Below are 11,339 nucleotides of genomic sequence, written 5' to 3'. Positions count from 1 at the left end.
ATTAAATTAAATTAAATTAAATTAAATTAAATTAAATTAAATTAAATTAAATTTAAAAACGTGGTAAATGTATATAACATAAAAACGTACCATTGAACCATTTTTAAGCAGATAGTTCAGCAGCATTAAATATATTAACATTGTCGTGCTACCATCAGCACCATCTATTTCCAGAACACTTTCATCTTCCCAAACTAAAACTCTGTGTCCATTAAACACTGACTCCCTGTTTCCCCCTCCCCTAGCCCCCAGCAGCCACCACTCTACTTTCTGTCTCTGTGAATGAATTTGACTCCTCGAAATACCTCATATAAGTGGAATCGTATAGTATTTGTCTTTCTGTAACTGGCTTAGCATCCTGTCTCTGAGCATAATGTCGTCGAGGTTAATCCATGTTGTAGCATGTGTCAGAATTAGGAACTGCCTCTTCCCCAGAGCTTCAGAACCCGTGAATTCCCTTCCAACTCTGAGATCTCCTATCTCTGTAGGAAGACATAGCTTTTCTGGTTAAATAAAAGCAAGGACTAGCCTAATCCAGCCTCCTGACCTTCATTGCGCTATCTTTCCAACTAGGCTTTTGGCCTCTTTGGCCCTCATTCATTTATTCATTTACTAGACACCTACTTGAGCTCCTGCTCTGTCCCAGTCCTGCTCTTAGCTTCTAAGACAGACGTAGTATGAAGTTCATGAGACACAAGAATGAAGGATTCATATATAACTGAAATAATGAGAAACATCTCCAGAAGCAACTCCTTGAATCTCGTAAGAGGAGAAAGTGGCGAAAGCACTTGTGGAAAAACCAGGACAGGAGAAGAGCATGCTAGAAAGGAGGCAGGGCCAGAGCAAACCCCTAGAGGCAAGACTCAGCCTCATGTGTGGGTGAAATTGCACGTGAACTGCCTAACTGGAGCACAGCGTGTTGGGGGATGTAGGGAAAGGGGGAATGTACCATGAAAGAATAGTCTGGGAAGCTCTAAAGGAAGGCAGAAGCCAGGTCTCAGAGACCTATGTATGCTACATAGGGAATTTGGCTTTCTTCTCGGGATAAGCAAAACCCACGAAGGTTTTAGGAAAGGTAACATGGTCAAATGCATGTTTTATCTAATCTGTCTGCTAGTAACGTGAGACTAGAGGTAAGACACCAGTTAGGAGAATGTTGCCTTAGACCAAGTGGAGTGACCCAGTCATGGTGAGATGGAGCAATAATGTGCTTGACCTGGCTCATACCAGCTCGTGAGAGCCAGTTGTCAAATTTTTAAGAATTTTGCAAGTTGGTTGTTAAACATAGTCACTGTTAAAAATTAAATTATGTAAACTTACAATTAAGTGAATTATAATTTAAAATGGTAATAAATACTCAACATTCACTACTTCCTAATTATTATATTACCTTTGCTGTTCCAGAAGTTTATGTCTATCTGATCTATGCAGTAGAATACGCTACTGCTCTGCTCTTCCCAATGACATCACACTGGTAATTTGAAACTGGCCATTGGGGGAATATTTTTACCAGAGGAATTAGTAGCTGCTTGAAATCAGGACTTTTTTCCCCCTGAGAGCCAGTTATTAAACATTTGGTGCCTGGCTGTCTTGGTTGGTGGAGGGTACAACTCTTGATCTCAAGATTGTGAGTTTGAGCCCCACTTTGGGTATAGAGATTATTTAAAAATAAAATCTTTAAAAAAATAAAAAATAAAAATAAACAAAAGACATTTACCAACACACCACTGGATGTGGTTACCACAGTGTAGAGAGATGCACTCAGAGAAAGGGGAAATAGTAGAATCTTCTGGTCGCTACCTGGGTAGACAGAGCCAATGTGCTAGTTAAAAAAAAAAATTGTCTGGTTTCAGTAGGAAAACTACTAAGACTAGTTTCAGTAGCCTTCCTCCAAGGGGGCACTGTGCTGATCTAAAATCCATCAGGGACCTTGCAGCACAGAGCAGGTATTCTTTTAATTCTCAAGGATTTTGCTGATTCTGTTCAGGCCGTTAGTGCAGAGCCAAGGATGTTATTTTGTTGGCCAGTAATTTACAACCAAGGGAAAGTAGAATGACAAAAATCCTGTTTTCCTCCCACCTTCCTGAGGTTTTGATTGAATAGGTCTGGACATCCTCAGAAAGCTTTAGCAGCCATAGCATGGGTATAATAAGATTATATTTTCATATTACAAATAATACCATCACTTTAGATTGGAAATGGATGAGAGAAGGAGGGTGGAAGCAGAGGCAGGGCAACCAGTCAAACAATTGTTACAGTCACACTGGGGAGAGGTGACAAGAACTGAATTGGGGAAATGGCAATGGGGGACTCAAAAGATGTGGGAGAGGTAGAATTAACAATGCACAGATGCCTGGCTGGCTAGTTGGTAGAGCACACAACTCTTGATCTCATGGCCATCAGTTCAAGCCCCATGTTGGGTATAGAGATTACTTAAAGACAAACTTTTTTTTTTAATGTTTATTTATTTTTGAGAGAGAGAGAGCATGAACAGAGAAGAGGCAGAGAGAGGTGGTGACAGAATCTGAAGCAGGCTTCAGGCTCTGAGCTGTCAGCACAGAGCCTGATGCGGGGCTCGAACCTATGAACCATGAGATCATGACCTGAGCTGAAGTCAGACACTTAACCAACTAAGCCACCCAGGCACCCCAAGATAAAATCTTAAAAAAAAAAAATACACACCAGCTGGTTGAATGTAGAGAAGGGGAAGAGTCATTGGGTAGTGGGTAGAACCATTTATTGAGACAGAGAAACCAGAGGAAGAGCAGATTTTTTTGAAGGGAATCACTTTTAGACTCATTGATACTGAGGTGCCTTTGGACATCCAAGTGGTAAAGCCCGGAAGGTGGTTGGACATAGAGGAAAGGTGCTCAAAAGAGAGTACGGCATGTATATGAGTTGTATACTTGGGAATCTTCAGTTGGACATGACATTTGAAATATTGGAAGGAGGGATGGCTGGATGACTTAGTTGGTTAAGTGTTCAACTCTTGATTTCAGCTCAGGCCATCATCTCACGATTCATGGGATCGAGCCCCATATTGGGCTCCATGCTATTAGCAAGGAGCCTGCTTAGGATTCTCTCTTTCCATTCTCTCTGCCCTCACCCACTCACATGTGTGCACACGCACTCTCTCCCTGTCTCTCTCCTTCTCTTTCTCTTAAAATAAATAAATAAACTTAAAAAAAAAAATGTTGGATGGAAATGAGCTTATTTAGGGATGACATATAGAGTGAGAAGAGATAAGGACACAATTCTGGAGGTTGGACCCTAAAGTTTAAGAGGCAGACCAAGGAGCCAGCAGCAAAGGATCAAGGGGGAAAGATCAGATACCAGGATAACGTAGTAAGAGAAGTAGGAGAAAACTGGAAGGCAGTGGTGACTTTTAGAAGAGTTTGGGAGACAAGATTGACTATGGTGTCAGATAACACCAAGTAAAAACTAAAGAGTTCACCAGACACAGCAGTAAGAGGTGCCCAGAGTCCATCTTCAGAGCTGTCCGAGTGAAGAGGTGGGAACAGAAGCCCGAGTGCTTGAATTTGAGGTTACAGAGAAACATGCGTTAAGTCTTTGAGGGGCATACTAGAGATAGGGAGTAGCATGAATATTTGGAGGGGAGTGAATGCCTGACTGGCTCTGTCAGAAGAGCATGTGACTCTTGATCTCAAGGGCTTGAGTTCAAGGCCCATGTTGGGTAAACTTACTTTAAAAAAAAAAGATTTGGGGAGCTCTTGTGATGTTTTTAAGTAGGAGATACCTGACAACATGGCTGTTGGAAAGTGAAGAAGAGATTGGAAAGGCAAGAAAGACTGGAAATGACCAATAAAGTGACCTTTCAAGGTAGACGGAAGGGATTGGAACTGTCAGTTTCTTGAGTAACGAACACACGAATCACCCGGGGATCTTGTTAAGATTCAGATTCTGATTCAGTAGGTCTGGGGTGGGGCTTGAGATTTTCCATTTCTAACATGCTCCCCGCTGAAGCTGATGCCGCCCGTCTGTGAACCACACTTTGGGTAGCAAGGGGCTAGAGTTCTGAATTGTAATTGTGCATTCTTTTGTCTGTCTCCTTCCCTAGACTCTGAAGCAGAATCCTTCCAGATAATCCTTATTGTCTAGCACAGTTCCTGTCATATAAACGTTTGTTGAATATATTGAATATATGAAGATTAAAAAGTAGGGAGGAATCCTAAAAGTCCAATAACACCAGAACGGACAAGTAAACTATAGTACGAGTATGCTTTGGAATGTTCTTAAGTAATTAAAGCGATCATTGTAAAATCCATCTCATAATATAGGGAAATTGCTACAATAAAATTTTAGAAAGCAGGTGAGTTTTTACTTATATTTTGATGGCCACTCTATGAAAGTATGCATTTGGACAAGAACTAGAACGGAACAGAAAAAACATGTTTGATATGTTGGAGCAAAAGGATCATGAATGAATTTTTACATTTAGATTTCTGTCAATGTTGTCAGAATTCAGGCAAAAAAAAAAAAAACCCTCTGTTCACATGTGAAAGAAAATCAGACATGGATATTCTGTGGAAAATCAAAACAGAGAGGAATAATCTATACACATGGTAGCTTCGATTTTGGATCGTATGTATTTTTTTTTAATATATATATTAACTTCTCGTTACACATTCTTTTATTCTGACTTGACAGGTTCTCCCTTCCTTTGTCCCATCTTTCCTTCCTTTCTTTCCTTTCTTCATTGCTTCCCCTCTCCCCTCCCTCTTTTTAAGACATTGCTCCCTTAAGGAATTCCCATTCCCAGTGATCTCTCGTCAAAGGAGCACATGAATAGCTGACATTATGTAATGCTTTGACACTTGGCATTCCCAAGGCGTTACCCCACCCCTGATGCAGAATAAGTTGTCAGAGCATGAAATTGGTATTTTTACATATTCTTAATGTACAGATGTCAGTCTGAAAACCATTCACTAGTATTATGATTACATTCTTTGTCTCATTTTCTTTCTATGCCAAGATCTGTTCCTGTGATTTCATTTCTTTTGGGAGTTTCAAAGAGGGAAGACAAAACTTTAATAATCCAGCTTCCTGACTCTGCCAAAAGGTAAAAGTAAACTTTTAAGTGTCTCACCATCTCTGGCAACGATACTTCTGGCACAGGAGCAAATATGTAACGAGAAGGACCAGATGTAAGCTGGATATACAGTCAGTGGCCCACTTGATGGTGCCAGATTCCTCAGTGTGTTCCAGATCAAATCTGCTTACAGTGTACAAGTTTGTTTTTCTGTGTTAATCACACAAATGAGTGGCCTGGGCTTATGGGAGAAATAGCATGTCTAAAAATAATAACCTTGCAGGGGCGCCTGGGTGGCTCAGTCAGCTGAGCGTCCGACTTCCGCTCAGGTCATGATCTCACAGTTTGTGAGTTCAAGCCCCTCATCGGGCTCTCTGCTGTCAGCACAGAGCCTGCTTTGGATCCTCTGTCCCCCTCTCTCTGCTCCTCCCTCACTCGTGCTCCCTCTCCCTCAAAAATAAATAAACCTTAAAAGTATAAGAATAATAACCTTGTAGAAAATACACAAGATAAGAACCAGAAGGGTTTTAGAGACAGTCTCATCCATCTTCCCATATATGCCCCTAGAAGATCCCTGACAGGTGAGAAACCATTCTCTGTTTGAACACCTTCGGTACCTCACAAAGCAACCCATTTCACATGTGGCAAATACTGTTCAGCATCCTTTCTTCTTTCTACGAACAGCCCCAGCTTCCTTTGGGGGAACTGCTGCTTCTTCATTCCATGTGGTTCTGACAGGACAGAGGTGATGTGCTGCTCCCTGGCCTGTATTCCCTCGCATCCATTCCTCGTTTTTCTCTCGTCCCTCTCTGTACTGCGGGGGGGCCCACAGGCCCTCAGTCCCAGGCTCTCGGCTGGGTTTGGGTGAGTCTGACCAACGGGAGGCACCGGTAGGAAACTGGAGAGGGAGGAAAGGGAGAAGCCAAAGTATTTCTCCCCCCTCCACAGAGGGGGAGATGGTCAGGTTCCTGCACTGTGGTAACATTTCTTCCACGGCTCAGATCCAGCTCTGGTTCACAGACCCACCATGGTCCCAACTTCCGCTGGGTGACCCCAGCAATACCATCTTTTCTCTTTATCCCTCCAATTTAGGATTAACAACAGCTCCTAGCTATTGGTGATATTGGAGCTGTTGCATCATTCTCAGGAAGGCTTCTGAGGCTCTCCCATCACTTGCGTATAACCAATAAACTCCCTTCGTTCAGAGCAGGTTCTGTTTCCTGTTTGGATCCTAACTGATATGGTTCCATGTGTGATCAGACCTGACAGTCATAGTTCCTATTTTCAGCAGATTGGCTGAGGGAAGACATAGCACGCAAGCTAGATCTGTTAGAGTCCTTTCCTAGGGCTGTATGTGCGCTTTTCAATGGGGGTCGCTAAGCTTGGACTGGGTAAGATTGGAATCTGCAGCTATGTCTATGATGCCCATCTGCACAGCGGGAGAACGAAGTTAGCTAGAGAAAGAACTGGCATAGGGAGGGGAGACTCCCAATGGCACCATCTTCAAGTTCCTAAAATCCCTGAAGCTCTACCCTGAACTATCCATTCACATGAACCAAAGTGGTCTCTTTTTCTCATAAATTTCCTTGACTCGGGCTTCTGTCACTTGCAACCCCAAAATAAGCCTGACTAACAGAGATTTAGTTGGTAGAAAAATATTCCCTTGAGAACCCCAAATCTGCTTCCCCATATCCTCCCCATTATCAGCCTGGTTCTCAGGATGGAGAAGACAGTATTCTTGGCTCCTACCCACCCTGTGTAGCTTTTTCCAACTATAGTATGGATCAAGGACACCCCACTATCTCCCCTCCCTGTCCCTGAAGTTCTCCTTCTCCCTTTCCCATTGCCTGTTGTCTCTACTGGCTTCCAGTGCTTCCCTCAGGCAATCTTCAGACATGCTACTGACTCATCCTTGACTCCTCTCTCCAAGATATGATATGGGCAGCCCCTAGTGCCAGGGGCTGGTCAGAAGCTCTCCTGACCCTGCCTATCAAATAAGGGCATTTGATGACTCTCTTTTCATGGTACTTTGGGGACTGAAGGCAGCCTTTGTTTTACCCTCACCTTCCTTTTCCTCTCAGGACCTTAGAACCCTACGGCTTTCAAGCATGCCTTGCATTTTGAGGTCTCTGCTCTCGAGTAGCCTGGCAATAATCTCCACTGAATGTGTTCAGAATGGTCACCAGGGTGCTGTGTCTTCAAGTGATGGGTTTTACACCACCACTGGAGACCCAGAGCAAAAGATCTACAGATGACCTAGGGATGATCCAATGTTCACTGTTCCCTGAAGGCAGCAGCCCAAGTGACCACAAATCTACTAAAACATGGGCATCCTCCCAGTTAGGGAGAACAGCCACCTGGCATGACCATTTACTGGGCACTCTGCCAGACCTTTATTTACTTTTTACTTTTTAATCATTATAACACACCGTGCAAAGGGGGTGTGGCTGCCCCTATGTTTCAGAGGAGGAAACTGAGACGTAGAGAAGTTAAGCAACTTGCTCCAGCTCACACAGGTAAAGGGTGAGGCTTAAACAGGACTTAAGGAGCCATCCCCCACCCCTCTCCCTTTTCCACCACTGCGTATGGCTTTAGAAACCAAAGAAGAGAGAGAGAGACTACCTTTCCCTCCTGCAAAGCCCTGATGTGCCCCACTGGCTGTAGACATGCCAGAAACTCGGTGTAGGGTGACTAAGGTATTCAAGTGGGAATGGATATCTGTGAAAAGAAAGTCTAGAAAGATGGATGAGTGAAGAGATTCCAATTTTTTTTTATTTTTTCTTATTTAAAAAAAAATTTTTTTTTAATGTTTATTTTTGAGACAGAGACAGAGCATGAACAGGGGAGGGGCAGAGAGAGAGGGAGAGACACAGAATCTGAAGCAGACTCCAGGCTCTGAGCTGTCAGCACAGAGCCCGACGCAGGGCTTGAACCCACGAACCACGAGATCATGACCTGAGCCGAAGTCAGACGCTTAACCGACTGAACCACCCAGGCGTCCCGAGATTCCAATTTTAAAAGTGTGAAGCAAGTGGCCAAAACATGATTTGGGCTTTGATTTTCAGAGCACACGTACCTCAGGGCATGTTGAGGAATCTTCACAAGCAGTAAGGAATGCCTAGAGAGAGAAAGGGCTTACTCAAAACCACACAACAAATTAGATGCTGAGCCTAGAGTGGATCCAGGGCTTTTGACTGGATCTCCTTTTTGAAAGGAGAAGAGCTGAATCCTGGGCAGCACCAGTCACCTCGGCCAACATCAGCTTCAGATGCTGATGGGACACTTCTAGTTCCCTCCCCATCCCACTCCACCCTTACACACATGGCAGCCAGCCAGACTCCCTCAAGAATCATGTTGCCCAAGGGCACCTGGCTGGCTCAGTCGGTAGAGCATAGGATTCTTGATCTCAGGATGGTGAGTTCAAGTCCCACACTGGGTGTAAAGTGTACTTAATAAAAAAATTAAAAAAAAAAAAAAGAATCTTGTTGCCCAGCATGCAGATCCTAGACTCTAAGAACCCTAGAAGCTTCTAGCTCAGATCCTTCAATCTACTGCAGGATTGAGGCCAGAGAGAAGATGAGCATTTCACAGTCACTTAGTGAATAGTCCAGGCATTCAATCACCAAACATTTATCAAGAACTTATATTCTGCTGGGCTCTGTGCTGAGAGCTCGGAATGCTGTGCAAAACCAGCCTGCCCCTCTGGAGTTCTCAGCCTAGAGGAGGGGGAGAGGGAACAAACAATTAAGTAAGTTAATGAGTCAATTATAAATTATGTTGTATGCTATGAATGAAACCATGAGCTACAACTGAAAATAACTGGGGCAGGTGGGAGATCTTTTCTAAATAAGGTCGCTAAGGGAGGTCTCTCCAGGACATGACCGGTAAGCAAAGACTTGAAAGATGAGAAGGGGCTGGGTATGCAAAAAGTCAGAGAACATTCCAGGCAGAAGGGGTAGTATGAAGCAAGATTCTGAGGTAATAATAATATATAAACATTTACGTAACACTTACTAAATTCCCGGCACTAGTCTAAGCACACTACATATATTACCTCATTTATGCTTCGTGACAACCCTATGAGGTAGGCAATATCATCACCTCCATTTTACAGATGAGGAGCTGAAGCACACAGATGCTAAGCAATTTACTCAAGGCTGAGCAGCTAGGAAGGGGTAGAGCTGGGATTCAAACTCAGTAATAAGGCTTCAGAGCCTGCATGTTCAACCATTTCACTGACAAATTTGGGGCTGAAGCCCAAGTCCCCTGACTTCTATTTCAATTCTTATTCTGTGGGTATATCCATATACATAGGTGTTTATACACACACACACACACACACACACACACACACTCCCTGAATTTCCCTTTCAGGAATCTGAATATAAAAAAGGGACATCCGAAGGCCCCTTCTTCAACTAAGAGTTGTCAGAATTGTAATTCTCTATGGCATTCCTGTGTTAAGCAGTGGGAATGCAAAAAACAAGTAGTTCCCACTGTAGAGGAGCTCACAGTCTCATGGGGTTGGAGAGGGCATGGTTCAGAGCAGTCTTCCCGAAGGAGGTGACACTGAGCAGTTTTTCTGGAAGCAATGGAGAGGGAAGGGCAAGTTGGACGAAGGGAACAGAATGGGCAAAGCCACACTGATGTAAGAGAGATTGGCTCCGCTGAGTAAATGCAAAGCCTCTGGTATGGTGTGTCACAGACAGGTCCAGAGGGAGATGTACAAGTGAGAGCTGAGCAGGGCCCAGACCACAAAGGGCCTTGAATATCATGCTGAGGAGTTTACACTTTCCCTTAAAGAATCAGAGAGCTATAGAAGGGTTTCAAGCAGCATTTTGCTTTTCATTATTTTAAGCCCACTGCACCAGCTGTTATTTTCACACCACCAAAGGAATACATATTTTTTAAAATTTATTTATTTAAGTAATCTCTATACACAATGTGCGGCTCAAACTCATGACCCTGAGATCTAGAGACCCACACTCGCTGACTGAGCCAGCCAGGCACCCCAAGGGAATAAGTATTCTGACTTCTCTGTTTTCCCATCCTCTGCTTCCTATCTGGTGCCTCTCACTGGCTGAACCCAAAAGGAAGTCGAAGGGCAAGAAGTCTTAGTTAATGAAGTCTACAGAGGTCAGCCTGCCAGGGTACCAAAAAGTGGGGGAGAAGGGTAAAGAGTGGGTTTGGAAGAGCATCTGTTTCTCTTGAAAACATTCAGCACCTTTCTGAAAGGTTAAGAATGACAGAGAAGAGAGAGAAATTCTAGACCTGAAGGCTTCATGGGTGGGGAACATCTGGACTGGGCCTTGAATATCTTTGACTTGTGCAGATAGGAAAGGGGTCTTCCAGGAAAAGGAAAGTGCATGAGTAAAAGCTCCGGGAATATTCAAGGAGCCCTAAACTGGACAAGATAGAGCAGAAGGCCACAAAGAAGAGGAGGGGAGCGGTGTTTGTGTACTGGAGGGTGGCATCCAGCAGAAAGGTGGACCATGAACAAAGGCAGATTGAACTGGATTAGGAAAGCCCAGACTCTGCAGCCTGACTGCCTGCTTTGAAACTGACTAAACTATTTACAATCTGTGTGATGGTGAGATGGTTACTTAACTCTCTGCTTCAGCTTCCTCTTCTGTAAAATGAGGATGATGCTAGCGTGCACATAGCAGTACCTGCCTTGTAGGATTGTTGTGAAGATTAAATGAATTAAAATATAGGAAGTGCTTAAAACAGAGCCTGGCACCTAATGAGTGTTGCATAAGTGTTAGCTGCTGCTGCTGGTGGTAGTGGTGTTATTGTGAGGACTATTTGCCTTTAGCCCTTGGGTTTGGGTATAGCTCCTGGAATGGGACCCAGGATCTCACGATGTTCCTAATGCAAACTGAGCACACAGATTCCTCATCCCCAGCATGACCTGGCTTGTTTGTACACCTATGAAACCTGAATACGAAGAATGTATAGAGAGGGAAGGACAAGCTGAATGAAGAATGTATGAATGAGTGCAGAGCAAAGCCATCAAGAGAAACACATTACTTTGTCTTTGTTTCAAGGCTACGGTAAAGTGATCAAAGAAAAAATGGAAAGGACGCAGGGCTGGGGAGCAGGAGACCCCGGTTCCTACCTGAGCTCTGCCACTAATTCAGTAGGTGACCTTGGGCACGTCCCTTCCGCTGTCTGGACTTTATTTTGACCCTCTGTAAAATGACGGGGGAGGATTATGATGATATCTTAGGGGCTCTCTTCCAGCTCTATCATTCTGTAATTCTAAATCCCTTTATAACAAACTCTAGGA

Source organism: Herpailurus yagouaroundi, unplaced genomic scaffold (assembly GCF_014898765.1).
Source record: "Herpailurus yagouaroundi ecotype Mexico unplaced genomic scaffold, PumYag 160, whole genome shotgun sequence".
In the NCBI taxonomy this organism is placed as follows: Eukaryota; Metazoa; Chordata; class Mammalia; order Carnivora; family Felidae; genus Herpailurus; species Herpailurus yagouaroundi.
Note: the sequence above shows the minus strand (reverse complement) of the source record.